Raw genomic sequence first — 27,868 nt, 5'->3', positions numbered from 1 at the left:
TATTTTTATCAGAATTGTAGTTTTGGTCTGCTTTCTACCACCAGCTGAGCACATAAGATGTTTATGGCCATTACTTTCCACTAAATCCTCAAAGTGATTGATTAATTTTACAGAAGAACATTTGATTTCTTAGGGGTCTTTTTTAAAGTAGATTTGAGATAACTATTTCAAAGCCAAGATTAAAGCATTATTTATATTCCAGAGATCAGAGTTTTAATGCTTTGGCACTGCATTTATTTGAAAAGTATACACATATGTTTTTATTTCTGTTTTTGTTTTGTTTCTGCAGCCGAGCTGCAACTGTGAGACTACAACCTTTCCCTTGTGTAATGTCAATGTCGGTTATCATTTTGGCAAAATCAGCCAGCTCAGTGAAGACAGAAAAACCTTCTTTCTTTCTTGTTTTTTCATCTGCTGGTGGCATTCCAAGTGACCTTCCCTCATAAATATTGGTGAGTGACCACATGGGAAAAGCAGTTCCTTAGCCCAAAGCAACTTGTTTCATAAAATTTTGTTGACCTGAAAGATTTCCAGTTTTTCAAAGTATAAAAACCCCCACATATGCAGGTGTTGGTTGTAATTGTTTGGGGTTTTTTAATAATAAGTTGAGATATTTAATGACACTTATTTCTCTAGACTTATAAGCATTTATAGAACACTACCATGTGCTATCTCTTCAAACTATAAGAACCAGTCTTTCAAGATACTCTTTTACAGAGAAGTACTTCCTGACAGCAAACAGGAATCAGTCCTCTCATCCCGTTACTTTCTGATGGCTAAATAGTCTGGAATGGTATAAATTTATCATAACACCCCAAATATGGCAAGATGAAACTTTCCCAAGTGTAGGAATTAAGGAAGATAGCTTCAGGCTTTGTTCTGGGAACCTTCTGGTTTAGGAAGTATACCTACAGTGAAATCACATCACTGCAGAAATTCTGATACCTACAGGGCAGTCCAGGAATGATGTCGTAACTGTAGTTGTTCCATAAGGCTGTCTAAATTACATAGTTGAGTACTGAAAATGTTTTCAGGTCATTTGAGGCTATCTCAGCAGATTTATCCTGCTTGAGAGATCCAGTATGGCTTAACAGATTTTCAGTGTTGAAACCAGATAGTGAAATAGCCACCCGTGGCTCAGGAATATTTATGGTATCGTAACACACAACTTTATAAAGTACATGCTCAGATACAAAAAATATTTAACCTGGCTTGGAACAATTTGGAAGCTGTAAATATGTGCAGGATCTAAGACTGGAAATTCTTTAAGGATTATATGTATTAAAACTAAGACACTGATATAAAGAGTCACTTAGATAGCTGCCTTTCAGTATTAACTACGTTATTGCAATTATCTTCTATCCAGACTACAGTCAGAGAACTGTGATGTATCATTTATGACTATATGATAAGTAATATTTGATTTTTTTAATTTTTTTTCTTAACCATATGTGTACTTGAAGTATGTCAGTTTAAAGGACCAGAGCTTCTTCAAAAGAAATATTAATAGGAGCGTTATCATGGCACCAGCCTAATAAAATAATGTCTTCTCGTCAATGGAATGCTTCCAGGGAAAGGAAAGGCTGGTGTATCTTCTGTATCTATCTCACTGCTTAAAAAGTGAGCAGTGGTGCTATTTACAAGTTCCTCAGCTGTATGTTAGGATTGTCATTGATTTCCTTGACTGCTAGTAATCGGGACAGAGTGGAGAAGAGAAGGAACACAGAAAGAATTTAGTAGAATTGCATAAATTTCTATGTTCTATCAATGTTCTTGCTTTGTCTCTGCATAAACTACGTGATGGTGTTGGGGCTTCTTACTACTTTGGGGTGTAGCATTTGGATATGCAGGTAAATCAGTATCAGGCTTAGTTTTGAGGATTTGTGTGAATCTCTTAGAAGTGAAATAAGTCTTCAGTCTGGTATGAAATCATTGTAATAACAGCTTAAAAAAAATGCATTGCATGAATACATTTTCTACAGCTTTTCGTCTAGTAACATCACGATACCTATAGCACATACTATAACATTTAGTGTGGTGACGTATGATAGTAATGTTGCACACCATTTAAAAAATGAGTGGAGGTTAGAGTTTCAAAGCATTCATCTTTTGAGAAAGGTCTTCTTTAACCAAGTTTTCATTCTAAATTTGTCTGTCAGCTCATTTTTTATGTCCTTAGAGGACTCTCCATAGATTTATAGAAGCTTTATGAAATAACTTGCTGTTTGATCGTATTATGATATTTTGCATACATAGCTGCTTTCCTTTAAAATGCATAGGACAGAACTATACACAGTCCAACAATTAAAGACTCAGATTTTCTTCATCTCATGCAAGATTCCAAGTAAAGGCATACGATTCACAATTCATTAAGTATGAATGACACTTTTTGAAATCTTGCAAGAGCAGCTGGTATACCAGTAACAGTTAATTGGGTGATCATAAGTTCTGTTGGGAACACAGCAACTGCTTTATCCTCACTAAGAGTGCAGTAGCTTTCTAGAAGTTAGGATCTGATCAGAGGGGATCAAATACAGTCAGTACTGTTTCTTGGTGCGTATTTGTTAGACAAAAAAAGGTGGCTTTTTTACTCTTGGCTACATCCACATTAGTAATTAGAAAGAAATGAACAAGCATGCTAATAATTTGTGATATTATTTTTTCCTGGTTTAATTTCTTTCATACCACCATGTACTTCAGTGTGATCTACCAGATGGTTCTAGATCCAGTAATATGCTGTCCCTAGTGCATTTTGCACATATTTGATATTTTGTTCAAATTTGACATTTTGCAAAGGGTGAGAGGGCTTAATTCAATAAAATTGAGAGTTGTAAATTGGTAAATAAGTGTATTAAATATCGCATAGATATACTTAAAAATACTCCCTTTACAAGAAGAAGATTAAATACATTCTTGGGTTTGTGTCAGGTGGGATTAATCCACCTCTGATTACTTTACTGTTTTTCTTAAATCCTCAACTATGTATAAGGAGTTTGGTAGAAAAATTTGGCCTAAGCTCTAACACAGAACTTTTAAAGGCAAGTTTACCCTTTTGAAACCTGTAGCTCTGAACCAAATATGAAGCTTTATGAGGACACTTCCTTGCAACGCAGTTCAGATATCAGTTGATTTTGCACACTGCATTAACTTTCAGAAGTATAAACTATCATTAGTCTTAAATAGTGTTGATCTCCTCTAAGTAAAGGACTTAACTGTAAAAGAACGTACATTTTTCTTTGAATCTTTATGATTTTTCTTAATTTTTATTTTGCTTGTGTCTAAACTCTTAGGAATCTGACGAAACTTGAATCATAGAAAAGTCACAAACTGCCAGCTAGTAGAAACATGATGCTTAAGGAGCTGGAACTAATAAACCCAGCTTTCCTTTAGAAATCTTTTTTTCTTTGTACTCTAAGGTCACCAATTTCAACTGCAACCCTGATTTCCCTATTCCTCTTATTACCCTCTTTGCCCGAGAAACAACAGAGCTGTGCTTACTCTGCACCTCCCTGAATGCTGAGTAGCCCAGCCACCTCCTATCCACGTTCCTCTCCCCGGGGATATTAATTTGGATCTCCATCCTTGAAACTCATAGGGTCTTAATTATCTGTAAAACTTTTTTTCTCTGATTTACTTAACTCTTGACAATCACCCAGCTGGAAAGAGATAGGACACATCTTGGGTAAGGCTAAAATATGTAGGCATTAAAAGAGATAAGAAGTAGCTGGAATCCCCATGCTGCCATTAGGAGTAAGAGGCAACTCAATTAAAAAAAAAAAACAAACTTTCCACAAATGTGTTACAATTTGATTATTAAAATTATTAGAGATGCCTCTGCCTGAATTAAGTTGCAAACAAGACCATTTGCCAAAGTCAATAGTATAGATTTTATCGAAAAGTAAATGAGGTGTTCAAGGAAGGAGAGAGAGACAGGGAAAAGACAGAGATGGGGAGAGAGAGTGACAGAAAAACAGATTAAGTAGAAAAAAAGATATCACCACTCCATAGATTTCAACGTCCTGTTTGGTTGTCTTCTGGTCTTCCCAGTGGTTGTATCTCTCAAGTGGTGGGGGAAGAGACTCCTTTTCTTCATGGGGTTTATATTATGCAGAAGCTAGGTGAAAAGACCACCCTTGAATTATGTAATACTGGATCACGAGACATTTCATGAGTCTTTGGCACCTTCTGACATGTTGCAGCTGTCAGTGTAGTTGAATCAATCATGGCCCATTATGGTCAATCACCTGACATGAATAGCTCAGGCTAGGTATGAATGTCCTCTGTGCTCCCTGGAGGGGTTTTCACAGCTAAGTCATCCTGGCATGATAAGAGGACTATCTCATCTCATAAGATTTTCCTCTTATCAGCCTCTTCCCTTACCTGGAAACCCAGTTTATAGCTTCAGGTATGCATGCTCTTCTGCACCTGGGATAGTCAGACAACAGTACCACCTTATCTTATCTCAAGGTCCCTTCACAGTCCAAATCAGTAGGCATATTCAGGGAGGGGTGGGCTTCCATATATGAGCAGCTATTTCTTTGCAGTTTGCTTTTGGTGATCTTAACAATGTTTAAGCCATTAACCATTATCAGTCTCTGACAAAATGTTGGGGTTTTTTAACTAAACAGCAGATTTTCATGAACTAGACTATGATTTTTAATTCCATTTTGGATCTTTTGTTTGTTCCAATTGCAAAACAATTCTTCCTGCCCAAAGTTTTTAGCTTAGAAAATGTATTAAAGTGAATTACCAATGTTAACTTGAGATTTTATAGTGATTATTTAGCTAGATCATCCCAACTGCTCATGTGTAAATCTTATTAACCAATAAGAATAGAGAAGACTAGTCAGTGATTGTTTAGCATTTCACAGATTTCACAGAGTATTCTGAGCTGGAAGGGACCCACAAGGATCTTCGAATCCAAATCTCAATAGGTGAATGGCCCATACGATCAGCAACCTTTGTGTTTTTAGCACCATGCTTTGACCAATTGAGATAATCTTAGGGTTTACATGAAATGTTCAAAATGGAAAGACATTAATAAATAATTCAGAGTCATCAAAATATTCATATAGAAATCACAAAAATGCTGGTAAATACTTGAATAACACGTCAGTGATTCATCAGATGTGCTATTAAAATAACTTTAGCACATTGCAACAAATAAAAAACTATTATATGCACATATACAAATCATGAAGATAAATTATTCCTTTCCTAAAGGAAATATAATTTTGATTATATGATTTGTTAGAATACAAGAAAAGCTTTAGAATATGAATGGTGGTGCTATTTCCTCTATGAAAGCTGCTGTGTAAAGGAAGTAAATGAGAGGGCTCAGAAGAGATGCCAGAAGCCTTCTGAGTGACAGCATTTAGGAAGCACAAGGTATTCATGTGGTAATACTCTTGGGTAATTCCGTAGCTGTCTGATCTACTATTCAAACATCCAGGTTGAAGTTAATATGCATATACTCTTGTTACTTGCTTAGAGTTACACAGCAAAGTTGAAATAAAGTTGTTGTTATTCAGATATCTTGCTGCAAGGGGAGGGAAGAAAAGATATTTCATAAATATGCTTTCTATTTTTTGTTTCTCTTTCTTTGCTTTCTATTTTATGTCTGTAAGAAATTTGATTCTGATTTTAATTTTGTTTCAGATTAGATGCATTTTTAACTAAAGGTTTGGAATTATCAAACTCTGAATTTTGTCATTTTATGATGACTGTAATAAGGGACTCGTGTATGAGTACCACAGAGAATGACGACATCACTTAGATTTCAAATATCTGGTGCTTGGACTGGCACCCAGTTCTGTATTCTGTGCTGTGAACTAAGCAACAAGTTTCAGCATAAGACACTAAAAGGAGTCGGGCCTACTGGTCAGGAGAAAGTGTGGGGATAAGAAATGTGTCACAAATCTCATGTTCTTCGGCTACAAAGAGTAAAAAGAGGTGTCTTTGTCAGAGCAGGAGTTGCAACTGACTAGAAGTAGAGTAACTGTGAGAACATTCACAAGGTTAAGGATGCCCATATTCATAGCTAAACTTAAGCTTTGGCTCACTTGCCATTCATAACCTTAGAATTCTGGTCCTTGCACATACCTGTGTGCCTCTGGTGGCAGACATAGGCCTTCCCATCATGAGGCTCATAAGGGAATTGAGCTTCTGAACAAGTTCCACCTAGACACACAGACTAGACACCATTCTTAGAGAAGTCTCCTGTATTCATCACTAATGTTGAGAAACTTTGGAAAATGAAAGGGAATAGAAGGATCAGAAGAAGTACAACTGCAGCCTTGTGGTTAGTATAGTCTCCATGGAGAAGAAAGGAGAAGCCCTGGTCTCAGTTTTAAGGACTACTGCTGCATTTTTTACTGAATAGTCGTTGGAAAAACACCTTTCAACTTAAGACATTGATTTCTTGTAACAAAGAATACGTTGACTTAAAAAAAGTTACCTAAAACTCACATAAAATAGAATTAGGATTTTATTTGGTTTTACATGTTACAGATACAAGCCTTTGGAAGGAAATATTTTTTCTTTTTCTTTTTCTTTTTCTTTTTATTTTCTTTTTCTTTTATCTCTTTCTCTTTCTTTCTCATTCTCTTTCTCTTTCTTTCCCTTTCTCTTTCTTTCTCATTCTCTTTCTCTTTCTCTTTCTTTCCCTTTCTCTTTTCTTTTTGCTCTTTCCCTTTCTCTTTTCTCTTCTTCTCTTTTTCTCTTTTTCCTTTTTTTTTTAATTTCAACTAGTAAGGAAAAAAAGATATCTTCTATATCCTACAGTATACTTTGCATCACATGAATCCAGAGATTCATGTCAGGGTTATGATTCATGTCAGGGACATGAATCATTCATTTAGGGGCAGGATTTCTTCTTCAGTACTCTATCTCTTTTTGTCAAGTATACAGTTCTTCTATGCATGCTTTTCTGTTTGCTTTGCAAAAGTAGGTTTAAAAGACATTCTGGACCCTTGACTATATAAGGCTCAGTTGCAGAAACTTTACATGCATTTTATCAAAGTGGATTGGCAATAGTCAGATTTACTGTGAAGTAACTCCTGTGACTCTTTAGTTTAAATAATATCCTCTGATTTTGAACATATGCTAGGAAGCCATATCAAAATACTGAAAATATACAAACAGATAGAATGCAATTACTAGGTAAAAATGAAGACTTTAAGGCCAAGGAGATTTTTTTTTCATTACCAGTTTCTTGGTTTTGTTCCTGAAAACTTCTGATTGACATAGCCATAGCATTACTGTAAAACTGAAATGAATAGAGCATCAGTTTGCACTTAGACTTTTGAATCATCAGTGAGCTGTGACCAACTGACAGCAACCAGCAACCAAACTGAAGGTTTGCCAGCCAGCTAGATGTACATTAATGAGTTTCTTGCACAGCTAAATATTCAAGAAGTCTAAAGCAGACACCAGAAATGAAGATAGTTTAAAACAATAATATTCTTCTTTTAGTGTCTCACTTCAGCCACTTTCAGAGTTTTCATGGTTTACAGTTTTATTCATCTCTGTCTCTGTTACACTATACACAGTTGAGTTACCACATTTTCCAGTGCCAGCTCAGGAACTGAATACAATATATGCTAAGGCAACATTAGCACTTGCAGATATAATGGACTAAATCACAAAGGTCTTCTTCCCTTATGTGTCCACAGCAATATATGCCAACAAATTTCTTCTTCACTAATTTAAAACATGAATTTAAGCATATCTGGAAATCTGATTTGCCTTCAATCAAATTCTGCATTCTGCTGGTGGTATATTTCTCTTATCTACAATACAGTCTAGTTTATGTGTGTCTGCACAGATTCTGTGGGCCGGAATAAAGGCAAATTCAGACAGACACAACAGGAAGCAAATTCTGTCTTCAGGGCCAAGTGCATGATTGTGTAGGTGCAACGCAGCAACCTGGTAGTGTTTCTGGAGCAAAAGTTAATCAAGTGAGTTATGCAAATGAAGTGGATATATTTCTGTACTAGAGGATAATGTACTAAAGCACATAGAAAGTGAGATGATAGGTGACAACCAACATGCCTTCATTAAAGGCAAATCATGCCTGACAAATTTAGTGGTCTTCTAAGATGGGGTTATATGGGTTTCCCTTTCCCCATCCACGACGTGGGGGAGCCCAGCTCTAGTTCCTTCTCCGTCTGAAGAACCATTTCCGACGTCTTGTGGGACGGGGAAGGGGGACTCCAGAAACAGGGTTTTTCAGGCCCCGAGCCTGGAGGGGAGAGGTGCCCTCCCCTCCCCCCACCACCCACGTGGCTCCATGGCAGGCACAGAGACAGCACACCGGGCGTGGAGAGGAGGCAAGAGAGAGTTTATTGTTGGGAAGGGGTTTATAAGGCTTTTAGGAGGGTCAAAGGGGAACCAATCACGAGTTCAGGGTCACACAGAAAAAACCATCAGGTAAAGGGTCAACAGCCAATAGGAAGGGGTTTAACAAAGGACCAATGGGACACCTCGGGACACCTTTCCCAGGACACTCCTGCATGGGAGATAACAGTTGCTGTGGGGGGTGTTGGGAAGAAGAAACACGTGTTTGCAAAGGGACCACAAAGAGCCATTTTAAGACATGTTTAAACAAGTTTCTCATCAGGTATAGTGCCACAGGGTTACAGTAGTGGTGAACAAGGGAAGGGCAACAGATGTCATCTACCTGGACCTGTGCAAAGTGTTTGACACTGTCCCACACAACATCCTTGACTCTAAATTGATATGGATTTGACGAATAGACCACTCAGTGGATAAAAAGTTGACTGAATGTCTGCACTCAAAGAATTGTGGTCAATGGCTCAGTTTCCAAGTGGAAACCAGTGACAAGTGGCAATCCTCAGGGGTGTGAGTGTTCGGATCGACGCTGTTCAATGTCTATGTCGGTGACATGGACTATGGTATTCAGCGCACCCTCAGCAAGTCTGCCAACACCAAGCTGTGTGCAGTCGACATGCTGGAGGGAAAGGATACCATCAGAGGGACCTTGACAGGCTTGAGAGGTGGGTTGATGGAAACTTCATGAAGTTCAACAAGGCTCCCTTCCCTCAACACATGGGATTTTCCTTACCAGCACAGAATTCTTCTTTCACCACCTAGGCCTTTTCCCTCACCACTCTGGGCTTCCCTCAGCAGATCCAGACTGGAACCATCACTTTGGCAAGACTGAGACTCTCATAATCAAGAAGACCACAAGAAAAGAATCAACGGGATGCTCTCAGAATCCACAAAGTGGTGATATTTTTTCTACTTAGTCTGTCTCTCTGTTACTCTTTCTCTCCCTCTCTCTCTTTTTCTGATTTCTTTCTATCTCTGCCTCACACTTACTGTTAGATAAAAATCCATACTATTTACTTCACCATATGGTCTCATTTTGCACCTTAATTTGGTCAGAGGCATGTGTCTAGTAGTTTAAAGAACCTGATCATAACACCCTTTCAGTCAATTTTTAAATATACTCACATGCCAGGTAAAGAAAAATTCAAAATATATTCATACCAAAGGTATTTACTGTATTAGCAAAGAAAATCCATGCTTTAACTGATGGCGTCTAGTCTGCTGATCAGAACCATGTATGGTTATAGATATACTTTATGCTTGATTATTTTCTGGTGCAAATATTAATAGTGATTTTTAATACATAATTGATTTCAATGCCAGCATGAAACTCTGAAGTTAAATGTACATATCCTTCAATTAAAAAAGACAGCAATAGAGAAATTAAATTGATAAATTTATGTCTTTAGGGCTAAATGAGCTATCAGTCTGGTTTAAAATTTTCAAAACTATATATATGAAATTTGAATGTAATTTTGAACATTGAGGAGCCTATGGTTTATTTGTTTTCAGATTTGAAAATTTATCTAGCTTCCTGAAAAATTTCAAAAATATTATCAAGTTTTTTTACCTCAGACAATACACCAGTGAATGTTACATTCATAGCAAACTAAGGTCGAGATCCCGAAGCTATCCTAATTCCTTGAAAACTCTGGTGCAGGTAAAGTAGTTTTTAACTTGTGGATGGTTATAAAGGCGAGGCCTGTGCTCTGTTGTGAAGTGCCCTTACTGTGGCAGGGCAGAGCTGTACCAGGGGAATACTGAAGTCAAACTAGCTTCAGGCATTGATAAATGCTAAGTTGCCAGGAGTTGAAGACTTGGAGGATGTATTTTCCCATCCAAGTGGTTCTTTACTTTCTAACAAGAGAGAAACTGGATTCAAATGAATGCACAATTTAAAAAAAAAAAAAGTGCCCACAAAAAAAACTATTCCTTTTTCTGAAAAACTCCATAAGTGTTTTATTTAACTGACCAGTTCTTACTATCTCCTTTAAAAAAGAAATTAGCTGCTAATATCCTGGGAAATGTTTGTGTTAAAGGTCACATTAAACAAAAGTCAAATCTAGACTATCTGAGGAGTCTGGAAAAGATGTTTAATGCAAATTTTTTGTGGAAAAAAGATGTGTGTCACTGCAGGTCATCTCTGAATATTCTTGTTGGGGTTTCTCTGTTGGATATGCAATCTCAGCTAAATGTTTTGAAGAGGAAGAATCAAATAAATTGCCCTATTTTGGGTCTTTCTCATCTGTATACAGTTGTGCAGCTCTAGTAGACCTGAAAATTGCCCAGAGACAAACTTTTAAAAAATAGAGTGCTTTTGAGGCAGAAAATTGCTTTTCTGTAGCATGGTCTAAGGGACAGGATGTGACAGGAGGACAAGGAGTTGTCACTAGGTAGTGATATTGTAAGGCATATCTTACATAGCAAAAAAAGATCATTTGTCTCTTTCTTCTTTCATTTTAAGCTACAAGAGACTTAATTGAAACAGCTGAAGGTATCCCCCCCCCTAAACCGAGAACAAGCCATTATGTTTTACAATTAAAACCGAAAGTTCCTCCCTTAACCCACTTGTAATAGCTATTCGTTCCAGAGTGCATGTGGTATGGATGCCTGTCCAGTACTTCAGAAACCTTATTCTCAAAAGGAAGAGTAAAAAAAAAAACAACTCATTGTACATGCATGTCAAATATTAGTGTGATTCTTGTAGTATAATAAGAAAAGAAAGTGGTTTGTGCTGTTGATTAGCCTCTTGATGTTTGAGAGTGGTTTTGTATGGCTTAATTTTCCTTTTTATGGCAGTTTGTACATATAAAACAAAATGAAGAAAGGAGGGGAGGGGGAAAGAAATGTGCCATTTGTATACTTAGGATATGAGGCCTCCTTTGGGCCCATTATACATTAATGGGTCAGCTGAGATTTATTAGGATATGTATATTAATCTTTATACACATTCACATACTATAATTGTTCCTTTGGTACTATAATGTGATTAGCTGTGAATTTGTGCAATATTAACAATAATATGGATTTCCATATTACAGAACAGTAATAACAAATCGTTATTAAAAATGCATGTAAAGCTTGGGATGTGAAAGCGCTTCTAAACTCTCAGTAATCCGATTATGTTCTGTTGTTTTTAAATACCAAAATGGCTAAGTCTTTACTGTAAAGTAAAATCTTCTACGAGAAAATCAAAACTTTTATCTCCCACAGAAGTGAACAAATGAGTCCAAAACTGTCTTAAAGAAAGTGTCTGTTTCTCATCGACAGCTGGGATGTAGATTTTTGTATTACTATTATATGAAAATATAGAAAAAAAAATGCAGAAGGTAATAGTAATGTTCAATAGCAAAGTTTTTCTTTTAGTGAGATGCTCTTGTATATAGGACTGAGGTGCAATGTGGAAGAACTGCCTAGGATCCAGAGAGAAAATTCAGCATTGATACCTCTATATGTCAAAACTGAAGTGATGTTCTCTCCTACTGTCTGGATGGTAATAATTCCACATATAAGGCAACCATTGTCTGATACAAAGATAGAGTAGGAATATGGAAAGGAGGAACTGTTAATTTTGACTTTGTGAAACTAATTCTTATTTCTCAAAAGCTAATTACTTTTAATTTCTCAAATGGTGTAAAATAGAGCAGCCACTTTGATTTCAGATAGCTTGCAGCAGTAGTACCTCTGTATGGCACAGGGTTGTACAGCTTCATCTGTTACTCTCCTTTTGCTTTGTGATCAAATATAATCACAAGTTATTTTTATAAGGTAGTGATGTTTGTTGAGTGAAAGTTTGTTTACCCTCCCTTCGTGACTCCATAGTGGGAAGGTGTCTTCTTTGACCCCACTTTCTTGAATAATAATTTTTTTATCTTTACCTTGTGCATATTTGTGGGAATACAAGGAATTTCTTTATTATACATTCTACCATTTGCCGCATAGACTTAAGATTCAGTCTTTGATCATTTCCAAAGCTCTTATTAGTATCACAGTCCCCGCTTTTTAATCATCTGATCTAAGAAAGTTTTAAGATTTATTAATAGATTGCATACTGTAAAACATGACCATAATGGAGGAATACAATTACTCATTTTTGTCTTCATCTTCTAGAAATGCTCCTTTTCAAACTACAATATTTTTTGGTCCTACAGGCCCCCAGTTTCCTGACAGTATGTGCCCTTGATATGCAGAGTAAAACAGCATTTATTTTTGTTATGCATTTAAAAGGTATTCCTTAAACTTTATTTATTTTTGTTATTTCTTTTATTTGAGAATACAGTTTTCCCCTATTTCCATTTTTTACTCCAATGTTCAAAAATCTTACCAAATGTTAAGTAAGTTAGGTGTAGGATTTCTACCTGTTTTATTTTTATACAAACTGTGGAAAAAAAAACCACCTTCCTTATTCCTGCTCATGGTAATATGCAATTTAAGTAGAGGAATTTTTGTCATGCATTTTACATGAAGATGATGAGCATTCCATTGTATTCAAATGCTCATGGAATTGCTGTAAAATGACATACAGCAGGTGGGCCAGTGTCATTTGAGAAAGTCTCTCTGAGCTGCAACTCGAGCTGCTGATATTTCTCACTGGCATACCATACTGCTGCAAGGCAAATACGCTTCTCTTGCTTAGCTATTGCATTCTATTTTGCTGCAAATCAATCCCTTATTTTTAGTTCATATTTGTTCTATTTTTTTTTTCTTACTAATATGTGACTGCAAAAGGAAACAAGTAAAAGGTGACCATTAAAAGTACAGTTCTGTTCAGTATAGTTTCAACAGCAAGGGCAGGGGTAGTCCAAGACTTCTGTTAAAAGTACCTTCTCTCATGTTTGATTGAAGGATTTTCTTTTAAATTTGTGGTAACTGAACTAAATCTTTTCATATGTCATAGCTAAAGCTTTTGTAGTTTAGCTGTAGCTGTTGCAAAGTCCCCTTCAATATTTTACAGTGTTTCCTCATAATTTTAATGGCAACTTTGGGAGTGTGTGTAGCCAGGTATTGTATCAACATGGTTAGTTACATACTATTATGCATTAAAAACCAATTTTATAAATTAATCTAAACTATAAGAAAAAGTATGCATATTTATTAACAAATATATTGGAGAAATAGAGTAGGAGCATTTCGAGTTGTTTACATAACTGACAATAACCCCAACCATTTTGTATAATGAAATTACACAATCTACTTTCTTTGATTTTGAACACATTTTCATTGTCTGTTTAATTTAGATTTTCAGTTGTCTAATCTGGAGAAGTCCATTTAACAATTGTGAATATATTATTTTAAATAAAAGGAAGTAGAAGATTAACACTCCTTATATTGGAACACTGACTACCCAATTACATGTGTTATGGTTCAACTATGAAATTTTAAACCAAGGTATTATTTCAGAAACTTTGTGGAACTTGTGTTTTCAGCAGCTATAAAAAGATATTTTCAACTATCTATGGTACTTTTGTTGCTTCAACCTAATGAAAACCATTAGGTTGAATTCCCTCGTTTGCTATCTATAAATATCTCATAATCCTTATGAAATTATAAAACGGGTCAAAATACCTCTGAAATTAAGCAGTTTTCTTTTCCCTGCGTGGGAACACACTGAATGCCTTGCAAGCAGTGCAGGATGTATTGGGCTTAGATCTCCACTGAAACTCCACTGCTTCATACTTACCCTTATACAGCACTTTTAGTTCACAGGAAAGGTCAGGAATGTTTTTTCTTGATGAATCTTTGATTTTGAAAAACTTACTAATCCTATTATATAATTATATTATATATTATATAATTATATAATAATGCTATTATATTTAATAATAATCATGGATCATCATAGCAATAATATAATTATATTATTATAGTTATATATATTATTATAATATTAGAGTAAATAACATTAGCACTATCATATTTTGAAAGTACCTTCTTGTCTCCTGATAAATTTATTTCCCAGTGTTGCAGCAAGGAAGTGACATTTCTGAATTATCTGGAGAAATTTGCTGAGAAATGTTTGTTAAATATTAGAGATCATATTCAACAAATCCTACTTAAAATGTACTTCACTGTCTTACAGTGTGTTTAGTAAACCACAACTTTCTTTAACAGTAGTCATCTTTAAATCAGAGGGGTACACATGGGGGTACATCCTTCTTCAACCTACAAACCTCTGCTGATTATGTAATGTAAGTTTGAGTAATTCTTAAGGTTTCCAGAGCTGTGTCACATGCTGCTGCAGCCCCTCAGGAAATCTCAGGCCAGAATAGTGGGGCTTCACAAATCCTGAACTGTGATAGGCCCAGAAGGAAGCTTCAGTTGCTTTTAGCTGGAGTTAGAGGTATCCCAGTTTCCTCTGACGTCAAAAGACTCTGGCACATCACTTACACTTGGCAAACAGATCTCATGTTCTAATGGTATTCACTGTGTGTGAGGACTTACACGTTATATATAGATACCCTTTGGGACAGCAGAGCCATGATCAATTACTACTGAAATTCACAGCAGTCACTTACTGATACTTGTGACACATAATTTATACAATGGTCACCTTTTAAAATGTGTGAACTTTCCTTGATGACAAAATTACAATTTCTCAGTATTCTTAACAATTCTATGAATAGGTGGGTGATATTATCTAAAACATAGCTGGAAAATTCCTATATGTTATTTCTATACTAGTGTAATTTGAAAATGTGACTTCTCTGTTTCATAAAATAATGATCTTTCTAAAATTTTCAGATCTTACTGCAGAGTCTGATTGAGTTCAAACCAGGTTAGAATTAAGCCACACATAATGTTTATCTCTGACTTTCAGATCTGCAGGTATGATTGTATTCAGCGAATGTATCGAGTTGCAACAGCTTTGCTACAGAACTTAGGTAGAGAGGAGAGAAAAAGGTTCAAAATTCAGAATATATATAGGTGCATAAACATTTTCATTGGGCATACCTAATGTATGGCATCTTATTACTCAGAAGGCACCTTGTCATTCTGTTTAGAAAAATACTTGTTTTGTCTACCTTCTCTGCTACTTCTTTCTTCACTTCTCTTTTTCCTTTAGCTTTAATTACTTTGTTTTAAGAACACTGACAGTTGCTGACCACTATAGCAATAAGAAGTCAATTCTGTGCTTCTGGTGGACCAGATGTTCTGAAGCAGTAATCTATCCCAGTTCATAATATAGATTTAGCAAATTATTTTTCAGGAGACATATGTACTTTCAAGGTAATGGTAAAATGATCAGTGAAAAAGTGCATTAATTTACTTTCAACAGAAATAATTTGAGATCTCTATCAAATCAGTTTTATAATGGTGTGTTTCTACGTATGTTTGACCATTTCTCCTGCTTGTACCTAGTTACCAGGTAATGTCTTCTACTTGCCAATAAAACAACTTCATGACTGAAAACTAAATGATACATCTTTCCACATTTACATCTATAAATTACTTATTTGGCAATAGGAGTGTAAGCACAGATACATTTAACTTTATAAGTTATTTTCAAAATTTTCCAAATACTATAATTTATTCTTTTTCTTCTAGCCTCTTGTGGTCTTTTAGCCTAATTTAATTTTTTTAAAACATTTATATTATTTATAGCAAAGAACAGTGTGTAAGGTATTTATCAGAGAACTGGAGGCTCTCAGGGTGAACAAAAGAAAGATAAAACGTCTCTGGGTTTTTTAGCTCTTTTCTGTTGGAATAAAATTTGACTCAGTGTGGAGACAACCTACATGCAGCCTCTCTCTACCCACCAACCAGAGCAATGAAGTTTTCTTTTGACTCAGCTGGATATTGTTTCTGCTTTCAGATACAGAATGATTTTCTTTGATTTTTCCGGTACTGTATTACTGGATAAAGAGCAGGGAAGGAGAGAAGAGGCACACAGTAACTGCACTGTTGTCATGTTTACGGTTGGACGGTAATCTTGTGGAAACAATTACCATTTTTGTTTTTAATTAAGAAAAAAAGCCAAACACTTTAAGTACATCTAAATAATACTGAGTGATATTAAAAGTTCTAGAGTATGAAATCTAAAGAATTTGTATCTCAAGTATGATTTCAAACTGATCAGAATCCGAATTGACCTTCAGTTCTGAAAAGAAACAACATATTATGCTCTGCCCTTATGAATGAAGTAGTTCAGGTTTTCTTTATCACTGATTTCCCTTGTAAATGATATAATCTTTACAAGACTCAGATGCCTTTATGATGTATGCGTTTAAGATTCCTTGACTGCTTTTAGGAATACTGTGCTGTAGGAATATAAGCTGTAGTACCTAAATACAAGTAACTGAATTGTTCGGCTTTCATGATAATATAATTTCATTTAATACCAGTGTTTATTGTTCTTGTTCCCTGGCCAGAAAAAATGTGAAGAGAAAGGCTACCTGAGGCCTCTCCAATGTCTCGGCATCAGAATATCCATGGATAAATACAGTTTCTTAATGTAGTGAAACGAAGATAATTCTTTTGTTCAATTTCTCTAGGGACACATTGACTCTTTTAATCCGTACTTCCCCAAAAGGGGTCCCTGGAATATTACAAGAAGGTACTCTTTTTTTCTTGTGGTAGCAGTGGACTGTTCTTCAGAAATTACCAGAGACAGTAAAGACAGACTTTCTTAAAAGAGGCTGTTCTCACATGTCACTATTGTGTCTCTAATTTGTGAGCCTTTCTAGCAGAGTTTTTTAAAGCGTGGGCATGTAATACATTGAAATACCAACAGAAGTACTGATAATATGCATGTAATGGACAGGTGTTCTTTTTAACCCTTAAAAGGGTAGTTTTTGATGCGGTACTTTTTTTCCAGTGAAAATCAAAGTCACCCATTGTCCCTTGTGCTAAAGACAACATAGGAAATACAAACACCTTCCTATCATGGCTAGGCTTCACAAATGAAGATTTAGGAAGGCTCTATCCACGTTTGTTACAATCCACGTTTGTTACAAACAAACACCTAATTAGAAATAAAAGGTTTGTTGTTTTAGTAGTGCCATGCTGATGAATATTTGAGTTTGAAAGGAAATGAAAAAATACCATAAAAGTCTGCCAGAGGAGAAATTGGCTGTTTTGGTTAATGTCCACAGTTGCATGTTTTTGAATTATTTAGTTTTTTTCATTTACCCAATCCACATGTAAAAGTGAACAGAAAAGGGAAACGTTCCTTTTTTTTTTTTTCTAATCTCATTTCACTGATTGAAGAGAGTGGAAAAGAAAGTAATTTTTCACCTAAATGTTTCTATAATATTATAGAGAGGAAATAATCCTTCTGAGATGTCTTTAGTGCAAGAAAAAAAAAATATTACAATTGAGATTTTCATTTAAAACTGTTTCTGGATTTCATACTTTGTCTTCTACCAAAGGCTGTAAGTCACAGTTCAGACTGGTTTTCCTTGGAAACTCTTTAAGTAGAAACAACAAAAACTATTAACAATATTAAAGTTGCCTAGAGAGATGCAATTTATTTAGCAATTACCAAGGGAAAAAGCATTCTTCCACAAAACAAGCACTTCTCTGAATTTTCAATCTGATCATCTTGATGGACCCCCATAGAATTTTTATATGACAACAGTGGGAACAGTAATTTATTACTTGACCATACCATAAAAATCATAGATGTGGGTATTTGGTTGATCCTAAGATACAGGAAGTATTTCTACTTCCTTACAGTCATCCACAAGGCAAGCTTGCATTTGTTGTGGTTCTAGAGGAACCATATTTATCCCTTGGCAACGTTTCTCTCTGTAATACCACTACCAATGTCTCTCAAATGTTCTAATTAATTATGATATTTAAGTTCAACTCATACATTTATGTGCGTGTCTACTTAAAGTTTTCTTTTCTGTTTCAGGTCTGACAAATGTCATATGCCCAAAAGTCTGTATTTAATTACATGAGATAGAAATGCACTGATTGCTAAGAGCTGCCTTTGGCACCTGACTTCAGGGCACTCAGTTTCTTTCATGATAAGACCACTAAGGATAAAAAGTTTGTGTCAATGAGGAGGAGTGTTTGCAGTTATTCCTGTTAGGATTTTAGATTTGACATTCATACACTGGCTGACTTAGTAGAAGCTTGCAACTACACGTTTAATGAAGCTGCTGCAGAATTAGAAAAACATTATTTGGAGAACCAAAAAGACAGGGTTTGCTTTGGTAATTTCAAGTGCTGTAAAATTTGCATGTATGCACCAAACTGAACTCTGTTAAATAAAGGTCTGTAAGTGTACAGCTGTACTTTACCCTCCATTACAAGAGCATCAAAAATTGAGTGACTTTCCCGTAACTGTAATTCAGATAGTCAATTAAAAAATAGAGCCTAAAATGTTTAACAGTGAAGAAAATTAAACCACCCTGCTAAAAACTTTGCACTTCTTAAGAATAATGTCTGAACAAGTATTAAATCCAAATATAGTAGGAAAATTACCTTAATTAGATGTTAGCATTCACCAGACCAAAAATACTTGGTTTTCAGGCAACTGTAGGCAAAATTTATATATAACACATGCTTTATTACAGGCATTCCATATCTTATAGTACTAGTTGCATCTGCATTTCATTTTATCTGCATTTCATCTTCTGATTTTCCCTAATACCTTCTGCATAACTCTTCTCTAATCAAATGGCAGCTCTGAATTTATATCTTGTGAAACACTTAGATCTCTTTACACACTGGATTTTGACACAGTTTAAAATAAAAGCTACTTACCTGTATTGATCCCTTTTTATATGAATTCATAATTTAGGGGTAATAAGTTAAAATTCCTTGACACTAAAAATAGTGCTCTGTATCATGTTGTTTACAACTTTCCTTAGAAGTAGTTCTGTCTTAGTTGCATTTTTCTTGCTCAGACGTTTCTTGCAACCTTGAGGCAATCTCTTTTACTATGTATTAGCAAGGATAATTTTTATTAGAACAACCTGCATTATTATTGAGAAAAATACATGAAAAATTACATGTATTTACTTTTATTACTATCATATGCATTGGTTGATGTTCCATGTTGTAATCAGTGTTTTCAGAACTCAACCTGTGGCAAAAGAAAGGATGTAATGACTTTCTCATCACGCCATTGTCATTGACTTGGGTTTTGTGTCAACTCCATCATGCTTTTTACAACTCAGTTCATCAACTTGCTCTCCAAAATGCCAGATGCACGTTACAACACAGATCTGGTTCAGCCCAGTCCCCTGTGTGTCTTCCATTTAAAATGAGCTTTGATTTATTGGAATGAGCTCTATTAGTACTTCTGAATGTGGTATAGACATTGTTTTTATAGAACTTTTAAAAATTATTTTTAAAAAGTGTAAGAACATAGGAGCCATTGCAAACACTTGCCTTCTTACAGTTTGTTTTTACACACACCGTAAATGGGTTATGGCATTTTGATATCTGTAGTTTAAATTCTTGCAGGAAACAACTGTGATGACAAATTACCTAAATTTTACAGTACGTATTTTTGCTGATACTGGGCTCTGGGTAGCACTATCCTAGTCATGTCGTGGAGTTTTTATGTAAGCCGTATCCATTAGGGAACATTTCAAAGCCATGTGCCTTTGCATACTGTCCACATAATGAACAGAACTTCAGTGTCAGCTTAATTCCTCTCATAGCTTGCCCAGATCAGAGCTTTTCTTCTTGTGATTCTTGAAGCTTGTTCTAGTCCACTGCTACTTTGTAGCACATTGATGATTCTACATTAGCTACCTGCTTTTCCGTCAGTCAGGCACATTTCTTTTCCTATCTTGTCTTTTAAACTAAACTGAATTCCTAGCTTTATACATGTGTCTTTGATGCCGTTTGACTCTTTGAAGCCCTCCTCCCCAAAAACCTGCTCCAGTCTCTTTGAAGAACTTAGGGAAACTAATGGTTTCTCTTGACCCATTCTCTAAATTCTGTCCTACCATCTTTAGAACAGGACATGAAGAGATGTTGGCACCTGAGTCACTTCAAAAGCCACAAAAAACTCCTCAGTTAAGTCATGGGCACGTGGAAAGAAGAAATATAACATCAGGGATTAAACTCAGCTTCCTTTAGTAGCAGTACACCCTTGTAGATCTTCTGAGGCCACAGAATTTCTCCAAAGGAAATCTCATGAGAACATCCCAGTGGTTATGTTATATTCCCCCTGCGTGCATGCACGCATATTTGACATTTTCATGTCAGTATACATGGTCTAAAAATTTAACAGTGCTGATGAGGATGTTGCTTGTTCATCAGCCACTAGATCGTCTGACCATACCTGATGAAGAAATTGAGTTGAGGGAACTCATTCCATGTGTTTTTCCCCTCCTCTATTTGTATGTCCTGGGGAAGATCAGACTGTCAGTGCGAAAAACCCTCTGGAGCTCAAGTCTCAAATACAGAAAAAGTACAAGCCCTTACAGGAAGAGAAGAGTTGATTCTTCCTTAAGCTTTGCATGGAATCATGTCACTTGTTAATGGATATTGCTTACCATTTCTTTTTCCTTTTTAGGTAAGACCATTACCATGAAAACAAAAATATTTATCCTCTCCTGGATCCTGCAGGGGTCATTTTGTAAAACCCTGCTTCTTGTGGGGCTATATATAAAAGATTCGATAGACCAAGCCAGGAGAAAATACAGAAATTTTCTTTCTTTGCTGTCTACAGTAATCTCTGGCTATAGGAAGAAGTAAGTTAACCCTTTTTCTTTCAGGGGTTATAAAAAAAAGCATATTTTTCTAATGTAGCTTTCATTTTCTTTTCTTTTTGATTTGTTTCAATTCCACATTAGAAATGGGTCTGCTAATTACAAGAAAGTTACAATTCCACATAAGTTCTTTTCAGATCATGTCCTACCATTTTTTAGGAGACACCTTAATTTTGTACTACTTTAAAGTAAACTTTAGGACACCATTTTGAGATATAGTTGATGCCTTTGGCACCACTTTGTGATCAATAGTGGCAGGAGTTGCCATGGGAATGCACTTCCTCAGAACATGCTATTCTGTGTAAAATGTCTCCATTTAACACCCAACAGACCTATGTTCAGCCAGTCTCTACATGAAGATCTTATGTTGTGTTCCCACCAAGAACAATCATTTCCCCTTAGATTATATCTATATGGGCTATAGCTCTTCTGATATAAATTCTGCCCAGGCAAAACAGTCAGAATCTCAGTTATCAATAACTAAGAATTAGTGTCAAATGTCTCCTGGCATCTATGTTATCAATGCTGCAAGTCTGGCTTCAATTTAAAAAATGTAGAAAAATACACTACAGAACTCTGTCTTCTCCCCTCTTATAGCAACTGGCATTTTGTTCTCTTTTTCAAATGTTCTTCAGGTTTTCAGTTTGCCAGTCAAAATTGCAGTGCCCATGGAAGCCTAGTGTATCTGTCAAACAGGCTTTGTATAGTGTAGCCCACAGCTATACAATCCAATTTCTGAACATACCATCTTTTCAGAGACTCTTTTCACCATATACATTTCAGTCCAGATAGTATCTTAACTGTATTCAGAGACTATAGAACTTAGTTCTATAAGAGACAAAAGGAGTTTTAAGGCAACAACCTTATGTATATTTGCAAAGAATGTGATTCATGCTGAATCCTTACTTAAAATGTAAGAATCTAAATGCTTAAACTGAAATTCAGTAACTCCCTTGCTTCCACGAGGGAGATTGCTTTGCAACTCTCACTCTGCAGGATGTTCCATCACTCAGTTTTCACATCACAAATCCGTGCAAATCATTCTAGGCTACTAATAGTTGGCCTATTGTCAGAAACGAACAATTCATGTCCTTTATCTTCTGATGTGACAGCCTTTTGAATCTTTCTGATGCTGTCTTCTGCATTTATTTCTGAAAACAGGCTTTATGATCCCTCCTCTGGAACAAGAACAGCTGAGATTCAAACACTTGTAGTTAATTCATGTGCACAGTTTTCCATAAGGACAGGTGGTGGGATCCATCTGAAGCTTTTACCTAAAGACAGTTCTGACTTTCATGTACTGAAGGAAGTTAACTTGCCTCTATTCTTTCTTAAACTTCACACTTCGTCTCTGGAAACAAATCTCTGAAAATTGGATGTTGTAATGAGGATATGACCTTACAAGAACAGTCTTTTCTCATCAGAAGCTGAAAGACTCAAGGAACTGCCAGTCCCTTCTCAAAGACATCTGGTGTGTAAAAGAACACCATCAAAATCACTAACTCCCTTTTTCTTATGAAAGGTCCACTTGGCTGCAATTCAAACAGAGAGAGAGACTTTCCCATGAATTTTGACATTTACCATACAGCCACCTGGAGCTCCTTTCACACTTTTGCTAAATATTGTGCACTTCCTGAAGTGTCTAGAAAAATTACACTCAAAGTCCAGCTTTGAGTCCTTACTTAATTACAGTCTGTGAAGAACTCTTCCAGTTCATTGCAGGGGATTCTACTTGGAATTCTTATTGTGTAAGTTTACAGAGACAGTCATGCCAGAAAAAAATATATTTTCTCACCTGAAATTGTTATTCTTTAAGATGTTTGTATGCATATTCAAAACTCTCTCCCATCACCGTCCATCTCAAAATCTTATATAAATGCTGGGCTACAGCATTTTAGAGAAACTGAGAATTAGAAATATGGTCTGCCTCTTTTATTACTCTGTGGATAGCAGACAGAAGAGGGCATGAGGAAGTGTCTTAATGGAAATTGCCAAATTTAAAACAGTTGTAGTACCAATGCTAGTTTATTGGTAACTGCAGTGTGTACTAATATATATATATATACCTCTACAGTAAAGATTGCAGCCTGATCTGTCCTCATATCCTATTGATTATTCCTTTGTGCCAGTGCTATACAGTTGTTGATAAGATTATGTGCCTTCTTTAACAAAGGAAGATAATATACTTTTAATCCGCTTCTAACACAGGTATTGAGAAAGTCTTATCACCTTTTTTGTAGCCAGAACAAGTACAGGTACTTCCCTTACATTAGCAGAATTTGCTTAGACCTTTCCATGGCATAGATCAGTTTGCAGTCCCCAAAGTATTTTAAAAAAAAGTTTTTTCAAAGACCTGGTATCTTCTCCATTTAAGTGATTATTAAAGGTGGCCTGTCATTTTCATGAGTATTTACATTTCATTACAAGAGTATTTACATCCCAGGCCAAGGTTCTTTCCTTATGAACAGTTCTCAAAGCAGGTAAATATAATTTACCTATTGTATTTTAATGGTTATACTAATCTATAGCTCAGATTTAAAAATCAAGTGATGAGCCCCACGGCTCATCATCCTAGAGTCTACTTCTGACAAATGTCCAGCATCAGATACTTCAAAGTATTGTGTAATACACATTCAAAGTAATGTATAAGGCTGCCAAATTTGCCAAGAATCAGTTAAACTCAAATACAAATTTCTGACAAATTCTAATTTGCAGTAGTTAGTGGTAGTTGTTTTGTTTGTTGGTTTTTTTATTGTTGTTTGTATGTTTTGTTTTGTTTTCCTTGTAAAGTAGGGAAGAGTTGTTTTGCTTTTCCAAAGAAACAGATACTTGAATTTACAGTGAATGAACAGAGGAGTACCAGTCACAATAGGAGAGCATTACCACTGCCTGATCCATTGTAGACCCCACTGCACTTTGTTGATCAGTTTATGTGCTGGTTTCAGCTGGGGTAGAATTGTCTTCGTAGTGGCTAGTATGGAGCTGTGCTTTGGATTTGTGCTGAACACAGGGTGGAGAATACAGAGATTTTTTTGTTATTGCTGAGCAGTGATTACACAGATCCAAGGCCTTTTCTGCTTTTTGTACAGCCATACTGGCAAGGAAGTTGGGAGTACATGGGAAGCTGGGAGGAGACACAGCTGGGACAGGTGACCCCAAGTGACCAAAAGGATATTCCAGACCAAATGAGATCATGCTCAGTATATAAAGTGGAGAGAAGAAGGAGGAAGGGGGAGACATTTGGAGTGATGGCATTTGTCTTCCTAAGTAACCATTACACGTGATGGGGCCCTGCTCTCCTGGAGGTGGTTGAACACCTGCCTGCCCATGGGAAGCAGTGGATTAACTCCTTGTTTTACTTTGTTTGTTTGTGTGGGTTCTGCTTTTCCTGTTAAACTGTCTTTATTTCAACCCATGAGTTTTCCAGCTTTTACTCTTCCAATTCTCTCCCCAGTCTCGCTTGTGGGGGACTGAGTGACCCACTCCATGGGGCTTGATTGCTGGCTGGGGTTAAACCACGACAGTGTAGAAGTCATTAGTTTTTTAGTGATGTAGAAGTCAGGTCTAATTCCTCCACTGACATCAAGTCAGTGAGAATTCCCCTAAAGGAATTAAATTCTCTGTTATTTCTGTCAAGAACTCCTATTATGTGTTGCCTGTGTAGGATAGAATGAGTTGACTGGTACAATCTACTTCTGTAGAAGTTACTCTTAGCTCTCATCTTCTTTTGTAGCTCTTTTGAAATGTTCCATGGCTATGAATATCACAGGTTATTAATAATACATGTGAGAAAGGTAAACATTCCAATTAACCAGTTAGTACTATGTGTGTAATCAAAGTGTCTCTGTGTTCTTGCACTGAAGGAATAAATAGGTTTGCTAGATTTTTATTTTATATTTTGTGTTTTTTGAGAACATTCTATTATATCTCTCAATGCTAAAGCTAGCATTGCTTTTATTTCAATGGATTTGGTCTCTCCAGGTTTGTCACCTGTGTCCAGAATATTTCTTTTTCTGATCTCGGATGTTCTTTAAGGAACACAATTATAAATGGCAGTGCACAGTTATTTTCTAAGTGTTCCTTTTTATTTTCCATTATATTTTTAAATTTTTATTTGTTTTATGTTTTGGTTTGACATCTCCAAGTCTAATAATCTATAAAGAGCTGAGAAACACATCCTAAGAAAGAATATTTGCCATACTACTTCAAAGCATTAGTCTGTCTTAACCAATATTATGCTTCTAGTTGTAAATGCCAATGTATCATTATTGTTTATCCATTTTCTTAAGAAAGATGGCTTTTTGCTGTGCTTAATTCCATCTTTGGAATTAGATTTTGTGCTATATTCCAGAGGATGCCCTTAACCTTGGTGATTTGTTTAGTATGGCTGATTAGTATTTTGAAGTCTTAAAGAAATAGTTTTTTGAATTGCTTTATTATGTTTATTGCAAAACATTCCTATAAATTCATATTTGCTTCTGACTCAAATTTGGTCAAGAATAACACCTCTACTGGTGTCAGAAATCATATATGGATTATCAAAAATATGAGGAAGTGCTAATTTTTTTCCCCTCACTATGTTACTGTTTTTATTCAGAGATTGTGAAACATTCTTTCTTATGGTTTACATGCAAAGAGAAAAAAATCCTTTAATATTTAAACTTTTGACATTACTGTGCTTTCACTGGGAAAATATGTAAAGCCTTCTGCATATATCTGTACATTTTCTTGGTGATCATAAATAGCTTCCGTGTGACTTGACAGCTTGGATGTTCCCTCCTGAATTAAGTTCAGGCCATTTGTTGGGTAGCAAGGGGAAACTCATATGACAGATGCCTACACTGGCAAGCCTAGGGAAGTTCTAACAGCACAGGAGTTACTTTTCAGGAATTATTCCTCTGATAACAAAAGTCCATTTTCCTCCAGATAATTCAAAGAGTGTTTATTAGTCTAGTTCTAAAGTTATTTTTAGATAAGGTGTAATACAGAAGCTGTCCAAACAGACTTGCATTTTAAAATATTTCTGTATAAGTATGTATTTTAAAAAGTAATACTGTAATGTATGACATGCATTCAAAAATGCAATTTAAAAAAACATAAGCCTGAACTACATGACTGCTTTCCAATACAAAATTTCTAACTCAAAATACAATTTGCCCATAGCTTCAGGAATTTATTTTCCCACAAAATATAAAGCCCTCATCTAAAATAATATATAAGAATAATTTTTTTCTGAACTATCTCTATTCTGAAAAAATGAATATGTGTGCTAAGCAACAGCAAAAGGTTTTTGATAGAAAATAAAAGTATTCTTGGCTGTAAGTAGCCTTTAAGAATTTTTCAGTATTGTCCATATCAGATACTGTTTCCAATTAAAATGAAAATGTAAACATCTAAAAAAAAAAAGTGTGGAAAAAATGCACCAAATCCTTACATGCTTATTTTCACAGGAATAGAAAATAATTTACATAATTCTTTCCATTCCTATTCTGACACAATTGAATGATAAAGCTAATAAATGCCCTTTCCCTGTGTGGACTCATAATTACCACTGTATCAGCTGAAACAGCATTCCTGTATGTAAAGCTGCAGCACTACCTGGCTGCATTATTGACATTTTGGAGACCAAATTGCACTTTTGTACTAGAAGCTGCCTGGTAAAAGAAAAGGATGTGAAAATGGCTACATCACTAAGGAAACTAAAACTTTAAAATGAGAGGAGGATGGCCTAGGTCAGATAAGTACTTTTGTGAAATACTGGCTACCTATGAGACCCAGAGAGCAAAAAGGTTCAGCAAGGGAAGAAACAAAGCCATTAGCAAATAAGGTTTGCTCATATAAATGCAGAACATCTACCTCTAAATAAAACTAAGTCCAGGAAGTCAATGTGTGTTTTAAACTGACTGTATTCTTATAATATTTTTTTTATTTTATTTTACATCTATATAAAATATACTTTGAGCTAAGGAGCCAGGAACTATAACAGATATATTTTATATATATATATATATATATATATATATATATATATATATATATATATATTTATATATATTATATATATATATATAGAAGCATGCTCACTACAGTGGTACCTAGAAGCTCATCTGTTCTGTGCTCAGTATCTGACAGTGTTCATCTAACACAAATGAAAAAGCTGCTGTATAATTTTTCCCCCTATGAATTGATGACATCTACCTCAGCAGCAGGAAATCTCTATCTTAAGTTTTCAGTTTAGAATAGACAGAGTGCATATGCATTTTTCCTTTCCATACGACCAGCCTGTCTCTTCGTCTTTCACACTGAATCATGTTTGGGAAACAAAGAAAACAGGACAAAGAAGGAGAGTTCATCTTAAATTTTCTCAGTTCTACAAAAATGTATTCATTTATTCCAAATATCCTGTTTGGCTCTGTCATTACTTAGTTTTGGGAGGAGGGGTTGGAATAAGATCTTTTCTTCAGTAGCTTCTGATAACTTATTAAGGCTGCAGCATGTTGTCCTGTTTCGTGTCTAATTCATTATCTCTCTTCTGTGACACCTCTTTTTTTCACTCAGTTTACCTTAAGTTCTTTGTCTGAGAACAGTCATAGAAGCAGAAATAGGTGATATTTTTATCAGCATGCTTGATGAACTATTTTACCAAACTTCAGAAGAACTGATGAGGTTTAACTTTGCTGTCCTGAAATACAGGGTATTTATACCCACACAGTAGAAACTTGTTCCAAAGACTGAGTTGTATAGCAAGTGTCTAAAAGAATAAAAAACTAAAACGTAGTTGTATGTGTTCTTCTCTTGTTTTTTTGCTTAAAGATATTCCTTTCAAATAGTATAGTAGA

The 27,868-nt window shown here is 35.6% G+C and overlaps 1 protein-coding gene across 6 annotated transcripts in view; it reads left to right on the top strand.

Moving 5' to 3' along the window:
• TENM3 (teneurin transmembrane protein 3) overlaps window positions 1–27,868 on the top strand; it is a 1,265,035-nt gene that overhangs the window by 445,664 nt on the left and 791,503 nt on the right. For all 6 annotated transcript variants that reach the window (XM_039388717.1, XM_039388716.1, XM_039388715.1 and 3 more), the window contains exon 6: window positions 290–452. The gene's annotated coding sequence lies outside the window, so the exon portion shown is untranslated. The remainder of the gene's footprint in view (window positions 1–289; window positions 453–27,868) is intronic.

The sequence above is a fragment of the Pipra filicauda genome, unplaced genomic scaffold (assembly GCF_003945595.2).
Source record: "Pipra filicauda isolate LSUMZ 115617 unplaced genomic scaffold, ASM394559v2 scaffold67_size6003252_pilon, whole genome shotgun sequence".
NCBI lineage: Eukaryota > Metazoa > Chordata > Aves > Passeriformes > Pipridae > Pipra > Pipra filicauda.
This window is presented reverse-complemented; position numbering and strand designations above follow the sequence as displayed.